The sequence below is a fragment of the Schistocerca cancellata genome, chromosome 10 (genome assembly GCF_023864275.1).
Source record: "Schistocerca cancellata isolate TAMUIC-IGC-003103 chromosome 10, iqSchCanc2.1, whole genome shotgun sequence".
In the NCBI taxonomy this organism is placed as follows: Eukaryota; Metazoa; Arthropoda; class Insecta; order Orthoptera; family Acrididae; genus Schistocerca; species Schistocerca cancellata.
In genome coordinates, this window is record NC_064635.1 from 4796153 (window position 1) to 4814233 (window position 18081).

Below are 18081 nucleotides of genomic sequence, written 5' to 3' on the forward strand. Positions count from 1 at the left end.
ACAGTACAAGTTTTTAAATGTGTACTGTCATGTAGACTTTTTTTCTGATTTCATCTTGCTCACGTTAAATGGAACTCTGAATTGTTGGAACTTTTTTGTTAGGCCCCTCGAGAATGGATTGTGTACGGACATGGCGTGTTGGATAACGTGAGACAGCTGCATCACCGGAAGTCTGTAGCGAGACTGGGGGGAAATCTGCGGTGGATGAACGCCTGCTGCAGGGGCTGAACGAGGTGCAGGCGGAAACACTCGTCACTGTTCTGTAACAGTGTTGCCGTTAAATCACTGGAAGCCACCGTAACCGTGTAACATTTTGGAGAAAGGCCGAAGTCGGCAACGCGTGCCTTTGCCGTGCAACTCGGTTCGAATCCCGGTGACGGAAGGAACATTCATCGCCAGCAGGCAGGAGAGACGACGGCAGGTGCTGGGGTGAAGCTCCCGATCACCAGCCTGGACACCAGTGTCCTCTTCCAGTCTCGAAACCTCTCGCGCAGTTAGGTCGTGTAACACTGTTGGTGGTGATCCGTCCGTCGGGTGGGGACGCTAAGGCTTCGTTCACAGTGGCTGCGACGTCGCTGGATTCCGCCGACGACCGACATCGGCCGGGAGACGGCCGATCCTTTCGATCCAAAACGCCACTAAGTGCGCGGCCACACTATAGCCTATCCTATCTTCCGAACGTACAGACTTCGGACGACAGTCGGTGAAATTCGAATCAGTTCGTTTTCTTCGGTCAAATCGACCGACGTTCTCGGACGCGAAATATGGAGAGGAGAAAGGAACAAGTTTACTCCGAGAAAGAGTGAGTTTGTGGCATCCTGAGGGTGAAAATATCATAATCGGCACATAGTTCGCCAGCCGAAGTGGCCGAGCGGTTCTAGGCGCTACAGTCTGCAACCGCGCTGCTGCTACGGTCGCAGGTTCGAATCCTGCCTCGGGCATGGATGTGTGTGATGTCCTTAGGTTAGTTAGGTTTAAGTAGTTCTAAGTTCTAGGGGACTAATGACCTAAGATGTTAAGTCCCATAGTGCTCGGAGCCATTTCAACCATTTTCGGCACATAGTTCGGAATCTATGGAATGGAATCGAAAATCGTTATTGGAAAAATTTAGGTGTAGATTATAACCTCAAAAATTAATTCGTTCGGGTGAAGAGGGTGGCGTATCTCATAAGCTTATAGCTACTGTACCGGACCTTTATTGTGATAGGTTGTCATTAGTTGTCTACGAATTATTATTACTGCTTACTGGCGTTTTATGCCAGTAGGGGAGTGATACTGTTGGTATGGAGTGGTTTGCAAATGTGTGTACGGTATGTATTTCCAATTTTAGGAGCTTTAGATTTTCAGGATACCTTATGCTACACTGTATGATTGTCTTTCACTCGTGTGCTAAATGACAGTCACTGAAGGTCAATTGACGCACGTCTGCACAACTTTAGATAGATACAGCGAAACAGAGTGTTTGTCTTGCATTTCAAGGCCACCACGAATTATCTCGAGTATCTAACAGAACGTTTCTCCCATCATCTGATGTATTCGCAAAACGTCTGGTTATTCCGAGAACTAAGGACAGAATGTATAGTACTCGCCAGTTATTTACGAGACAGGAAACCTCTTTTACGTGTGAGATTATAATCTGGTTCAAAAAATGGTTCAAATGGCTCTGAGCACTATGGGACTTAACATCTATGGTCATCAGTCCCCTAGAACTTAGAACTACTTAAACCTAACTAACCTAAGGACATCACACAACACCCAGCCATCACGAGGCAGAGAAAATCCCTGACCCCGCCGGGAATCGAACCCGGGAACCCGGGCGTGGGAAGCGAGAACGCTACCGCACGACCACGAGATGCGGGCGATTATAATCTGGAAAAATAATTTGTTCGTGTGACAAGGACGGCTTATCTTTCGCTTAAAGTTATTGTAATGGACCTTTTGAGTTGTGACAGGTGGACATCAGCTGTCTACAAATTATTATTACTGTTTATTGGCGGATTTTTTATGGCTGTAGGGTGGTGATTCTGTTACGTCATGTGGTATCCAAATGTGGTGAACGTATGTGTTGCCACTTTTCACTGCTTTGGGTGTTCAGAGTACCTTACATTGAACTATATGTTTGTCTTCACATGTATACTTAATGACAGTAATAGGAGGCTATTTGACGTATGCCTGCACAACGTTAAATGAATTCAGCGAAACGGATTCGAGTGGGCCCCTACTTGTACAGGTGTCAATTCGAGGTCTATTAAAATATCCAATTCTCGCATTAAAGATGCAGTTCTGGTTCAGATAACACCAGAAGTGGCTCTCTGATGCTTGACATGTGTTGATTACATCTTTCTAGTAATTAGGCCCATACGACGTTCTGAAAAGTACAGTTTCAAAGTCTTTGTGTGATATGTTAGGTGTTTGTACCCTAATTTAAGATCTCATATTTTCACTCTTGCACCTCAAATACGTGTTCTACAAAATTTCTCAATTGTTTCTAAACCGAATTTTGAAGTTGTGCAAGTGCACTAAAGGACACTGTAGAACTGATTTTCTTTATTCAGAGCAACACTCAATCTGAAATAATACTGCCATCAGAAATATTGTTACTCACTTTCTCAAAGCCAGCGGGTAGCTGTTTAGAGAGCAGTGAAATGTACTTGTATCTCATTACCTGAATATAGAGCCAGTACTGCATTAATTTTCACCACTTTTTATAATAAAATGAGCTGCTGTAAAAGCATAAATCTGTCTTTCGTTAATTACATAATGCTTACTTCCTTACATACAAATTTTATCCATGCATCATATAACAGAAACATGTAATTTCGCCACGTAAATTAACCATTATGTGCTCGTAACCTCTGTGGCAAAAACTTCACAGACCGAAGTCGCACATCCTGTCACTGTAGCGTAATAAACCACACTCTGAACAACGCGTTTTGCAGAGACCGTTAGAGCAGTGTATCACTGAAACTACATATTATCTTAATACACGCGTATAAATACGGAAAACATCAATTACGGCCTGTTAGTTTCTAAGGTGATGGTCCCCTCTGACGCTAATCGCTGGCGAGAGAGAGGGAAGTGGCGTCACGAAGCGGTGTTGACTTCTGTGGCACGGTGTCGTTCCCCTCGTCTCGTGTATTCGTAAAACTCGTCTGGAAATTCCAGTAACTGAGGACGGATTCTACAGTACTCGCCACGTTCGTATCGAGACAGATTCAGCTCATAATACGAGGGTAATTCCAAAAGTAAGGTCTCCTATTTTTTTATAAGTACATATACCTGTTTATTTCTATAATGGTTTACATCAGTTTACAGCTTGAACATTTAGCTATTTTTAATCACCATTTCTGTCGATGCATTTTTGTAGACGCCGTGCCAGTTTTTGTATGTCCATGTCATACCAGCTCGCAGCCACGCTGTTCAGAAAGTTATGAACCTCTTCTTTCACCTCGTCGTCGGAGTTGACCCACTTTCAGGCCAAATGTTCTTTTAACCTAGGGAATAGGTGATAGTCACTGGGCGCCGAGTCAGGACTATAGGGTGGGTGGGTGATTATGTTCCACTGAAACTGTTGCAGGAGAGAAACGGCTTGCCGAGCGATGTGTGGGCGAGCGTTGTCATGGAGAACGCCTTCTCCGGTTCTGAATTGTCCGTTTGAGTTTTCACAGAGTCTCACAGTACCTGTCAGCGTTAACTGTGGTCGCAGCGATTCAGCTCCGACGACGAGGTGAAACAAGAGGTTCATAACTTTCTGAACAGCATGGCGGCGAGCTGGTATGACATGAGCATACAAAAACTGCCACAGCGTCTACAAAAATGCATCGACAGAAATGGTGATTATGTCGAAAAATAGCTAAATGTTCAAGCTGTAAACTGATGTTAACCACTGTAGAAATAAACAGGTCTATGTACTTCTAAAAAAAGTAGGAGACCTTACTTATGGGATTACCCTCGTAGCAAAAGCCGCACTGCAGCAGTCAAATGCCTCTGAGCACTATGGGACTTAACATCTATGGTCATCAGTCCCCTAGAACTTAGAACTACTTAAACCTAACTAACCTAAGGACAGGACACAACACCCAGCCATCACGAGGCAGAGAAAATCCCTGACCCCGCCGGGAATCAAACCCGGGAACCCGGGCGTGGGAAGCGAGAACGCTACCGCACGACCACGAGATGCGGGCACTGCAGCAGTCGTCTGCAAGCACAGAGGCACCGTGGTATCCCGTCCCGTCCTTGGACGTTAAAACATAATCTACTTCAGACATAAAACAGATTCTAACACAACGTAACGCAGCCCCCGTCGATCCCGTCAAAAACTGACGATGAGATCCGACGCACTGCGGCTGAGCCGTCGGCCGATGCTAATGTGTGAACTCTGGCGACGGCCCCTGTCTGACGGCCGTTGTCAGAGACTCTGTAACCGAAGCCTAACGAGGAGACGGCACGACCGCGGGGTCCGGGATTTGTCCGAAGTTTTGTGTGGTGAAAGAGGACCCCTAACACCTCGCGTGGTTAAGGGGCTCCGGAAAGGCTCAAAATCATGAAAAGTTCAATTTTTACTTTTTTGCGTTTTCTGAATCTGCAGACTATTACCTTTTAATAGATATATAATTTATTCAATTCCGAAGACTACAACTATTTTTAAATTTTTTTTGAAATGTGTTCTACATGGGCGTGACCCACTGTGGCGCTGTTAAACTGCTGTCAAATGGTGTTATTATTAACGTCCGTGTTCATCAGGTACATTTTAGTGATGTGAGATAAAGTATGTGTTGTGGCTAACCTGTGATGGTTCAATATATATCGCTGGTGTGATTTTTGATTGTTTCATGTTTATTTACTCTGTCGTAATTAATTCTGTTTCTTGAGTCTCTGTTTTGTTGAAGTATAATAATGAGTAAAAGTAAAGTTGCTCTTGCGACTTTCAATGATGGAAACATTGTAAGGTGCAAGGTATTTAGAAATATGGGAATGAAGATAGGTTCTAACATGGTACGAGCGATGCTTGCTTTAGACAAGGAACGCCTTCGGGCTGCATACAGGGCTGTAAAGAGTCTAGAAATACAAGCAAGAGTAAACAGGAGGAGGAACAAGAGGAAGCTGGAGGAGGAGTTTGCAGAGGATGAAGATAATCCATCCTATGGACCTGGAATGCACTAAAAAGTTAATCCAATGTTTGTCGCTCGATTCCCAAAACTTTTATTTTCTCATACTAATTACATGTTTTCTAAGGATCTTCCAAACATATTTGTTTCAAACTTTCAGTAAATGTTACACAGTGCCTTCTGCATAATTTAACACAGCCTTTTTCCAAAAAACTGTATATTTTTGAATATATAAATAAAAAATTGCAAAAAAATTTTGTGAATTTTCATTACAATTGAAAAAAACATCATCTTTAATAACTGAACTAAAATTTTGTAAAATCCCTGTGTTAAGTTGTAGCCCATATTCCAATAAATAATCTGGAAAAAGTTCAACTTCCTACCTCAAATACTTTGTGAGGTAATTTATAAGCGTTATTTTAACATTGCAAGTATAGGGCGTTCCGGAGTCCCTTAAAATATTAGGACGCACTACTCGGAAAATCCCGAGAAAAATCGATCCAAAGTTTCTTAGGTGCCTTATGAGTATAAAATTTTAGTCCAATGCCGAGCCGCCGTCTGGCCTATATGGTTAGCGGTCGGACCCTTACGGCAGAGGTCTCGGGTTCGATTCCTCCTCCAGCACTTTTTTTCTTCTGTTGCTTGCAAAATTGCAGCGAATTGTTACAGGAAAATCGTCAAATTAACTCCCGGGAAGACTGTATAAAATTCATTCTATTACTCACTATCAGTGCCCGCATCTCGTGGTCGTGCGGTAGCGTTCTCGCTTCCCACGCCCGGGTTCCCGGGTTCGTTTCCCGTCGAGGTCAGGGATTTTCTCTGCCTCGTGATGACTGGGCGTTGTGTGCTGTCCTTAGGTTAGTTAGGTTTAAGTAGTTCTAAGTTCTAGGGGACTGATGACCATAGATGTTAAGTCCCATAGTGCTCAGAGCCATTTGAACCATTTTTGAACTCACTATCAGTTATCGTCTCCAATATTCCGAGAAATGATTCAATATGCCTGGTTTGCCTCAAAATTATCAGAAAATCAAAACATATTCGTAAATGTTAATGGGGCATATTTCTGTAGAGATTTATTGCAAACGCCCTGTGATTGTACATAGAAAATCAGCTTTTATATGTTGGGCAAGATGTCGCAAAAATTATTGCTTTGTTTGTTTTTACGATAATTACCACTGCGGTTCTTGTTTATAATTATTATATGTATAAAAATTGAATGTTTCCCAATCGAATTTGTTATTCTGATTAAAAACCCAATGGTTCTCCGTATAAACTTTACAATGAAAAATGGAAAACCCACCGCCATGAGTTGTGTTGTTGGACAAAAAGAAAATAATTTTTATTCAATAATGAAACTAATTTGTTATAGATAATGTAGGTTTGGGAAACTTTCTGAATAATTGGTGGAATAACAAAAGAAAATGAAACAGAAGAAAAAAAATGCCAGAGGAGGAATGGAACCCGAGACCTCTGGGGTAACACTCCAAGCCCCAAACATTTTTTTTTTTTTAAATCTCATTTTGTTCGCGTTTGTTCGTTGTATCTGCTCGGGGCGGACGTCGTAAGACATCGGTTTAAGTTCGTTGTTGATCGATTAACTCAGTTTTTTTTTTATTACAGAGGTCACGTAACCCTCTGACCGAACACGCTGAGCTACCGTGCCGGCATCATCTACGCCAGACAGCGGTTCGGCAATGGACTATCATTTTGTTCTCATAAGGCACCTAAGAAACTTTGGATCGATTTTTCCCGGGATTTTCCGGGTAGCGCGTCCTAATATTTTAACCACTTGAGGTGTTATGGGTCCTCCTTCACCACACGAAATTCGGACAAATCCCCGACCCCACGCTCGTGCCGTCTCCTCGTGAGTCAGGCGGCCGCGTCGCTGCGGTTCGAGGAGAGCGCGCTGCGCCCGGACAATGCAAGTCTCTCATCACGCAAGACGGACACTGCACCACACTGCACACACACCAGTTACAGTCACACTGTCTACAGGTACACGAAACACGCAGCTCTCACACTTTGCGGGGCAAAAGGGCCACTGTGTCCGAAAGAAAGAATACTCTTTCCTATTAGGCCGCCGAAGCTGCCACTGAGACCTGCACGGCCAACAGTGCCATACGGTCGATTTCTTCAAAGGATTAACCGTCAGTAGAGTTGGGGAGGGGGACGGCCACATAAAAATGGTTGTAGGGAAAGCAAATACCAGACTGGGATTCACTGGCAGAGTCGTAAGGAAACGTGAATGTCGTTGAGCCGTGGTAAAATTTGCTGTTTTGAAGAGCGCGCCGCAGCGCGTAGTGTTTCTGGCGGTGGCGCCACTGTGGCAGTTGCAGCTTTGGTGTCTCCCTCTGGTGGGAAAAGGGGAAAGGTTGCCTGTTCACGTGCATTTAAGGGGCGCTATGAGCTCGCTAGCCGGCGAGTCTGGTCAGTTGGTCGGCCTGGTCAGGGTCGGGCAGTCAGTGTCTGTCTGTCGTCCGGAGTGCTGGTATGTGTTAGGCCGCCAGTCTGCTCGAGTTTGCTCAGGCAATGGTCACTGCCGGTTGGATCGATCGGTTGGTCGGTCGCGCACTGAGACACAAGATGACTTGTCCGCCTCGAGCGTCGGCGCATTTGAGATCGCCACGTGGGTCCAGTGGGTCGTGCCGTATAGAGAGGGGTAGCGGCTTCGCGGTCGACACGAGAGCAACAGGAGTCAGCCCACGACATCGGGCTGGCCGGTGCGAGCAGCGACGCCGTGAGACGGGAGATCGGCGCGCCTTCCTGCGTCCGTTGGAGCGGCTGGCAGCGGACGGTTCGAGAGAGCGTTTTGGGGGTGCTGCGCCAGGTCTTCGCCTGATAGCGCAGTTTATTAAAGGTTAAGTGATTCGTGATATGTTGTTTCATTTACTTGTCAAATTCTACTTGCGTTCTTGGTCAGTCTCTCGTCCCCAGCTTGCTCGTCTGTCTCTCGGTCTCATTTGTTAGGCAGTTAGTGTGTGTCTGCCTGTCTGTCGGTCTGCCGTACGTTAATAGCTGCCTCTGTCAGGTTTATCGGATTCGGTGTTAACGAAATTATTGCTTAAGGTGTAAAGGCCGAACTCCAGAAATATGTTTTTATCTTGCCTATCATCTTGAGAGGCGGTATATGTGTAATGTAGAGCACGTTTTTATATTTTATTTAAGACTGCATTTCATGGGTTTTTATTTAAATGGTCATTTTTGTATATAAAGTTGCCACCCTTCCACCGTAAGAGTTGTCTTTAAAAAAAAACAAAAAAAAACCAGAAAAAGTTGCACTTTCGGTGGCAAGCAAATAATTTTTAATGTGAGTGTTTTGTACCATTCCCATCCCTCTTACGGGGTGCATAGTTTATGTGTTTGTGTGAGCTGTTAAAATCTTTAGTTTAAAGTAATCTGGTGTGTTGCTGATTTGCACCAGTGTAGTCTTTCATAGGTTGTTGTGAGCGGTCGTGACTACGGCCGTGTTAAAAGGGAGCGAAAAGTTATTTCTGTGTCTGAATAAATTGTAACTTGATATTTACAGGGTGCTTTCTGATTATAATTTCTAATCTGTTTAAAAAAAAGGGTCTTTTAGGAATAAATTTCCATTTATTAAAAAAAATTTCTTTTCATCAGTTACCCACAGGCAACTACTTCCACGCTCACAAAGTGTGATTAAATGTGTTAATGTTCTTGATGAATCGTTGGTAACAACTACAATATCCACGGTCAATTTGTCACTTTTCGATATAAACACCATCTTTTCCCACAGGTCTATTTTCCACCGTGAAAAAACAGTAAATTTACTCTGACGGGAAAGGAGGAGTTACGCTACAGAAACGGAAGTTGGTAGTCGCGTTTCTACATCTGGAAGATGATGTCTATTCCAATTTCGCGCCACTATTGCATTCAAATCAAGTTTGCTTTAGATACACACTGTAACGGTCGCCAGCGTTAGTTACCTTTGAGATTGGACGTGGTGAGTTGATGTTAGTGAAGAATGCCTTTGAGGCGACAAAGACGCCATTATCAACACGTGGTGTAACAGGACTTCAACGAGCTGCATATTCCCTCTGCTACACTGCAGGAAGACTTGTCACCAATGTAGCCGCTCTACATGGCTGCTGGCAGTGATGGTCACGGGAGTGTACGGTCGCAGGAAGACCGGGTTCGGGACGGCGACGTGGCGCTGAGGAGAGAGAAGGCCATCGCGTTCTGCGTACGGCTCTGGCGCACAGTTTTACATCTGCAGCAGCAACTTGAGCAGCAGTTGCCGCCGCTGTGAGAACAGCGAACTGTCACAAATCGGTTAGTTGGTGCCACTGACGGCCGTTTGTTGGTTAGCATGAGGCCAGTTGAGGACCTGCAGGCAACCTGTCTGCATACTGGAAACACTGCAGTTAAGGTGCGGTGTTCAATTTGGTATGACAGCAGGAGCGCTCTTGTGGCTAACCCACGCGCCCTGACTGCAAAACTGTACGTCAGTCTGATGATTCGACTTGCTGGACTGCCATTCGTGACCAGCTTTTGTCACGGTACATCACATAAATATTGACATTTTTATCGGTTGTAAACCGTAGTTAACGTATTTTATGAATATAATTAGTATAACATATGCAGTTAATGTTCTTGAAACAACTGATATGCAGCGATAATTTAAGAATAACATCTTTACTTAAAAGATGTTTATGAAAATAAAAAAGGATCGAAAAGAGACCGATTGTACGGCCGAGGAGGAAGGACGTACTTTGTGGTACACACAGTGTTTTGTTTCGCGATACGGAAGGCAGCCATTGAGCGGCTGCACGTATTTTATGTAAGTTATTCGGTATTCTGCTACAATGAACTAATTATTGTTATCACTAAATGAATTTCTTTGTAATAGTTTTCACCTCAAATGCTCGCAGTGGCTAATTCTTTTTAATAAGCATTTTTTTTCAGTAATTTGCGCTGCGAGGAGCTCATCTTCAGATGCAGCCTCTGGTCGGCCATTACGCGCCGAAGTATTAATTTATTTTTTAAAGTGTTAACAGTAACTGTAAATACGAGAGATTTCGTTGTAAGAACCTTTTTAAATTGCAACTGATAATTAAATTACGTTAAAGTTCATTTTTTAAATTATACAGATTCCATGACTTCAGTAAGTTTTATCTTGGCCGCTCCACGGCAACAATCGTAATTCTCTCGAGCCTTGCTTTGCAATCAATGAATAGAAATCAACAAAATTACATTCAATTCAGTTAACGGCAACTATATTTTAGTCATCACGCACAAAATCTGAAGTTGGTACTTATGCACGTAAGTAAAAGTGATAAGAAAAGGATAATATCCCTGACAGAAAGCGTCATGCTCAAACAAAAGTAAAATTCATGCTGATAAATTATATATATATATAACATAACAAATGGCACCGACGTAACACTTTCCTGGGTGTGTTTTCCGACAGGATAACGCTCGACCGCATACGACTGTTCTAACCCAACATGCTCTACAGTGTGTGGAAAAGTTGACTTGGCCTGCACGATTGCCAGATCCCTCTTCAGTCGAGAACATACAGGACACCACCGGACGACAACTCCAGCGTCATCCGCAAACAGCATTAAGCGTCCCCGTACTGACCGACAAAGTGCAACAGGCGTGGAACTCCATCCCACAAACTGACATCCGACATCTGTACAACAAACTGCATGCACGTTTTAATGCTTGCATTCAAAATTCTGGTGGTTTCAACGGTTATTAATGTACCACCATTTTACACTTGTAATGTCTTATCTCTCGCTTACATTAACCTGTGATCTTGCAGCATTAACCATTTAAATACGCTACTGGCCATTAAAATTGCTACACCGAGAAGAAATGCACATGATAAACGGGTATTCATTGGACAAATACACTATACTAGAACTGAGATGTGATTACATTTTGACGCAATTTGGGTGCATAGTTCCTGGGTTGTCAGTACCCAGAACACCCGCCTCTGGCCGTAATAACTGCCTTGATACGCCTGGGCATTGAGTCAAACAGAGCTTGGATGGCGAGTACAGATAAAGATGCCCATGCAGCTTCAACACGATACCACAGTTCATCATGTGTAGTGCCTGGCGTATTGTGACGAGCCAGTTTCTCGGGCACCATTGACCAGACGTTTTCAATTGGTGAGACATCTGGACAATGTGCTGGCCAGGGCAGCAGTAGATCATTTTCTGTATCGAGAAAGGCGCGTACGGGACCTGTAAGATGCGGTCGTGCATTATCCTGCTGAAATGTAGGGTTTCGCAGGGATCGAATAAAGGGTAGAGCCACGAGTCGTAACACATCTGAAATGTAACGTCCACTGTTCAAAGTGCCGTCAATGCGAACAAGAGGTGACAGAGACGTGTAACCAATGGCACCCCATACCATCACGCCGGGTGATACGGCAGTATGGCGATGACGAACACACGCTTCCAATGTGCGTTCACCGCGATGTCGCCGAACACGGACGCGACCATCATGATGCTGGTAAACAGGACCTGGATTCATCCGAAAAAATGACGTTTTGCCATTCGTGCACCCAGGTTCGTCGCTGAGTACACCATCGCAGGGCGCTCTTATCTGTGATGCAGCGTCAAGGGCAACCGCAGCCATGGCTGATAGTCCATGCTGCTGCAAACGTCGTCGAACTGTCCGTGCAGATGGTTATTGTCTTGCAAACGTCCCCATCTGTTGACCCAGGGATCGAGACGTGGCTGCACGATCCGTTACAGCCGTGCGGATAAGATGCCTGTCATCTCGACTGCCAGTGATACGAGTCCGCTGGGATCGAACACGGCGTTCCGTATTACCGTCCTGAATCCACCGATTCCATATTCTGCTACCAGTCATTGGATCTCGACCAACGCGAGTAGCAATGTCTCGATACGAATAAACCGGAATAGCGATAGTCTACAATCTGACCTTTATCAAAGTCGGAAACGTGATGGTACGCATTTCTCCTCCTTACACGAGGCATCACAACAACGTTTCACCAGGCAGTGCCGGTCGGCTGCTGTTTGTGTATGAGAAATCGGTTGGAAACTTTCGTCACGTCAGCAAGTTGTAGGTGTCGCCACCGGCGCCAACGTTGCGTGAATGCTCTGAAAAGCTGATTATTAGCATATCGCAGTATCATCTTCCTGTCGGTTAAATTTCGCGTCTGTAGCACGTCATCTTGGTGGTGTAGCAATTTTAATGGCCAGTAGTGTATTTTGCGTAGACAAATGTATTCCCAAAATTTCATTACTCTACATTTTTCTGTGTTGCAATTTTGTTTCCGTCAGTGCACGTCGGTATCGACTCCTGTGTAACGCCATGTTCAACAGCGTGCGCTGGACGGTGAGCTCCGCAACACATACGCCTGCAGCAGCGTTGTGCTCTGTCGCCAGATCTGACACAGAAGTGTGCCTGTCCTGTTTTAGAGAGCGATTCAGTATGCAACTGCCACGTTATGTGGTGCGGCTTGGACGCCCAACGCCTCGCCACGTGTGCACGCTTTCACTGTGCTGCAGCCACTTTGCATAGACGTTCACGACGGCACAGCCGACGAGCTCAGCTGTTTGCGAGGTCGCTTCTCGGCACAGGGGTGGGTGCAGCTGTCTGCACTTTGTGAAAAGCGCGCGCGTTGGCCGATTTCCACATTTGCAGCCCATACGGTCACTTCCGTGAGTCCGCATTCATCTGCGATCCGCTTCTGTTCTTCTCCTACGGCGCAACGCGCCCACAGTGTCGGAAGGCGTGTTCAGCGGACATACTGTTTTGGCCGTCAGTGTGTATATCGCTATTGGTACCTGAAGTGTCCTCGAGCAGACTTTGCACTAAGGCGACAAAGGTCATGCGGCAGTGATATGCAGATATACAGATGGCGGTAATATCGCGTACACGAGGTACAAAAGGGCAGTGCATCGGCGTGGCTGTCATTTGTACTCCGGTGATCCATATGGAAAAGTTTTCGACCTGATAATGGCCGCACCGTGCGAATTAATATAGTGATTATAAACAATCCGCCTCGATTGCAAATAGAAACCGGATGTTGACCTAGGTTCCGGCGCGGATAACCACGCCGTCTTCGGAACACGCTAAAACTACAAACTGCCTAAAGAGGCATGGTCCAGCATTAATACAGAACGCCAAAAAGGGCAAAACACTCGCATAAAATGTAAAATAAACGTTACGCGTGTACCGTGTCAGTAGCTGTACTTAGCTCAAACGTCAGAAGCGTGCTTCCCCACCCTAGCGTCCGCAGCTCGTGGTCGTGCGGTAGCGTTCTCGCTTCCCACGCACGGGTTCCCGGGTTCGATTCCCGGCGGGGTCAAGGATTTTATCTGCCTCGTGATGACTGGGTGTTCTGTGATGTCCTTAGGTTAGTCGGGTTTAAGTAGTTCTAAGTTCTAGGGGACTGGTGACCACAGATGTTAAGTCCCATAGTGCTCAGAGCCATTTGAACCTCACCCCAGCCAACGTTCGGTGGGCTGCGTGCTCTCAGGTAAACTGAGCTCTGGCCTAAAATTTTGGAAATAAATCCTTAACCTTTTTTTAAAAAAAACGTCGAATTGACGTCGTGCGTCTCTCCACGCATATACACATAACTTTGCATACCATTTTGGTAACACCTGATAGCACTAATCACTTTGACCTCTCTCGGTCAACAGATAATAAGGGCGATGAAAGCGACGTTGCACGTCCTTTCACGCATGTACCGGGTGATCAAAAACTCAGTATAAATTTGAAAACTTAATAAACCACGGAATAATGTAGATAGAGAGGTAAAAATTGACACACATGCTTGGAATGACATGGGGTTTTATTAGAACAAAAAAAAAAACACCCCATATTGCTATATGCGTGAAAGATCTCTTGCGCGCGTCGTTTGGTGATGATCGTGTGCTCAGCCGCAACTTTTGTCATGCTCGGCCTCCCAGGTCCCCAGACCTCAGTCCGTGCGATTATTGGCTTTGGGGTTACCTGAAGTCGCAAGTGCATCGTAATCGACCGACATCTCTAGGGATGCCGAAAGACAACATCCGACGCCAATGCCTCGCCGTATCTCCGGACATGTTTTACAGTGCTGTTCACAACATTATTCCTCGAGTATATCTATTGTTGAGGAATGATGGTGGACATATTGAGCATTTCCTGTAAAGATCATCATCTTTGCTTTGTCTTACTTTGTTATGCTAATTATTGCTATTCTGATCAGATGAAGCGCCATCTGTCGCACATTTTTTGAACTCTTGTATTTTTTGGTTCTAATAGAACCCCATGTCATTCCAAGCATGTGTGTCAATTTGTACCTCTCTATCTACATTATTACGTGATTTATTCAGTTTTCAAATTTATACTGACTTCTTGATCACCCTGTATATTAAGCCCGTTACATTATTGGACCATTCACGTCAACAGCTATTAGAACATAAAGGTAGTTTGTCTGCTCCACGCTATTTGCGTTCACAGACCTCACTTGATTAAGCTTCATGGTTCAGTACCTCAAATACCTGATTTTAAGAACTTAGTTTAGCTTTAGGTTCTTCTTACACTATTTTGGTACATATCCGATACCACTATTCAAAATGACCTCTGCCGGTCATTAGATATTAAAGGCGATGAAGGCGACGTTGTACGTCCTTTCACGCAATTACATTAAGCCTGTCATACTAATTTGACCCTTTGCTGGTCAATAGCGCTTAGAATTTAATATAGTAACTTTACACGCTTATCCAAGCGTAGTCATCAAATACTATCACCGACCCCAAGTAATTGAAAAATGGGTTATTCATCCCCCATATTTTTAGCTTGCTTCTGGCTGATGGTATATTGTCTGTCCTGCGTGCACGCGTTTTGACCATCCGTGGAATTTGCTACCCCATATTTATAGTATCAGCCTATCCACGTTGTATAGTTCTATAAAATCGTCCACAAGCTAGCACGTTATACATACACACGCATTAACTTCCTGCGCCTTTCAAATGTTCAAATGTGTGAGAAATCTTATGGGACTTAACTGCTAAGGTCACCAGTCCCTAAGCTTACACACTACTTAACGTAAATTATCCTAAGGACAAACACACACACACCCATGCCCGAGGGAGGACTCGAATCTCCGCCGGGACCAGCCGCAGACTCCATGACTAGAGCGCCCTGCAGCTTTGACCCGGTCATCAGATCACTTTCGTAACACATTTATGCCAGTCACATGGAAGAAGACGATATCTCAATTTGCTCATACGCGTTCCTTTCCGAGATTCTCACAGCTCAGCTGCCGGCGCCACCTCAGTTTAGCTGAGACGCCGCGGCCCGTCGAATGTTGGCTGGGGTGAGGAAACACGCTTCTGACGTTCGAGCTGAGTACAGCTATTGACGTGGTACACACGTACCGTTTATTTTACATTTTATGCGAGTCTTTTGCCCCTTTGGGCGTTCTGTATTAATGTTGGACCGTGCCTCTTTGGGCAGTTTGTAGTTTTAGCTTGTTCCGAAGAAGGCGTGGTTATCCGCGCCGAAACCTAGATTAACATCCGGTTTCTATTTGCAATCGAGGCGGATTCTTTATAATCATCAAATTATTCACGATTGCTGACGCCCTGCAATGTTAAAAGTTCTCGTGGAATTAATATACTTCGAACGCCGGATGGTAGTACGAGCTACACGCATGAGACATTTCATTTGGGAAATCAGTAGGGAGTTCTGCATTCCGAGATCCACAGCGTCAAGAGTGTGCTGAGAGCGCCAGATTTCAGGTGTCACCACTCACCACGGACAGCGCCTTCACTTAACGACCGAGTGCAGCGGCGTTCGCGTACACTTGTCACTGCTATCAGACAAGCAACAGTGCGCGAAATAGCCGCAGGAATTTACGTGGGACGTACGACGAACGTATCCGTTAGGACAGTGCGATGAAATTTTGCGAAAATGGGCTGTGGCAACAGACGACAGAGCCGAGTGCCTCTGCTGACACCGCGACATCGCGTGCAGCGCTTCCCCTGGGCTCGTGACCGTATCGGTTGGACGCTAGACGACTGGAGAACAGTGGCCCATGCCCGAGGCAGGATTCGAACCTGCGACCGCAGCGGTCCCGCGGTTCCAGACTCTAGCGCCTAGAACCGCTCGGCTATAACGGCGGGCCGAAGTATGCAGAAATTATGCTTAATGTGGAACTGGAAATTTATACTTACGATCCTTTGTAATAAATGTTTTCGAATGCTACATGATGTTTACCCGAAATCCTGTCCAAACCTTCCACGTAATCTAGTCTGAGCGCCTACGCGGCTGGTAGTAACCAAGGATGTCCCGACAGCAACGGACTCTCAATGGAGAGAAGTCTTCCGAAGTAGGAGTGATTTCAGGTGTGTCGCAGGGGAGTGTCGTAGGACCGTTGCTATTCACAATATACATAAATGACCTTGTGGATGACATCGGAAGTTCACTGAGGCTTTTTGCTGATGATGCTGTGGTATATCGAGAGGTTGTAGCAATGGAAAATTGTACTGAAATGCAGGAGGATCTGCAGCGAATTGACGCATGGTGCAGGGAATGGCAATTCAATCTCAATGTAGACAAGTGTAATGTGCTGCGAATACATAGAAAGATAGATCCCTTATCATTTAGCTACAAAATAGCTGGTCAGCAACTGGAAGCAGTTAATTCCATAAATTATCTGGGAGTACGCATTAGGAGTGATTTAAAATGGAATCATCATATAAAGTTGATCGTCGGTAAAGCAGATGCCAGACTGAGATTCATTGGAAGAATCCTAAGGAAATGCAATTCGAAAACGAAGGAAGTAGGTTACAGTACGCTTGTTCGCCCACTGCTTGAATACTGCTCAGCAGTGTGGGATCCGTACCACACAGGGTTGACAGTAGAGGTAGAGAAGATCGAATGGAGAGCAGCGCGCTACGTTACAGGATCATCTAGTAATCGCGAAAGCGTTACGGAGATGATAGATAAACTCCAGTGGAAGACTCTACAGGAGAGACGCTCAGTAGCTCGGAACGGGCTTTTGTTGAAGTTTCGAGAACATACCTTCACCGAAGAGTCAAGCAGTATATTGCTCCCTCCTACGTATATCTCGCGAAGAGACCATGAGGATAAAATCAGAGAGATTAGAGCCCACACAGAGGCATACCGACAATCCTTCTTTCCACGAACAATACGAGACTGGAATAGAAGGGAGAACCGATAGAGGTACTCAAGGTACCCTCCGGCACACACCGTCAGGAGGCTTGCGGAGTATGGATGTAGAAGTAGATGTAGATGTAAACGTTTCCACACACCAAGTGTATCACGTAATGCTTCACGCGTTCCCAGACGGCGGTGGCGTCTTCCAGCAGGACATCTTTCAGCGTCAGGAGGGTAGAGTCACTGCTGTGGGGTGATGGGCAAGATAAGAACTCATGCTCCCCCCGTCGGCGGTTCGGGTCCTCCCCCTGGCATGGATGTGTGTGTGTTGTCCATAGCGTAAGTTAGTTTAGGTTATATTAAGTAATGTGTAGGCTTAGCGACCGATGACTTCAGCAGTTTGGTCCCATAAGACCTTACCACAAATTTCAATTCAAATAAGAACTCATTTCGATGTCTCGGCCACCAAATTCGCTGCAACCTGCCTGGGATGCTACGGGCCACCAGCACCGAGCCCACAAATCACCGGCCCGTAATTTATTCGTAACTGTGTGACCTGTGTGGCGCATAGCTCCAGACGCCTGCCACTAATTGGCGAATAAATCGAACGTAGCAACGCTGCTGATTGCTTTCCGAAGTGTGTGCCAACATGCTGTTAACCAGGGAGTCTCAATATTTTGGTTCATCAGTGTCTATCCTCGACAGTGAATCGTTTCGATCGACTGCATTTCGAATGCTGCAGCTGCTCTATGCAAAATGACATGCAGTCGATAATGTGAAAAAGTGGAGAACCCAAAACGGGAGGAGGAACGAAATTAAAGTTTAGTGATTAAGAGGGTGTGTGGTGTTGTTTCAGTGA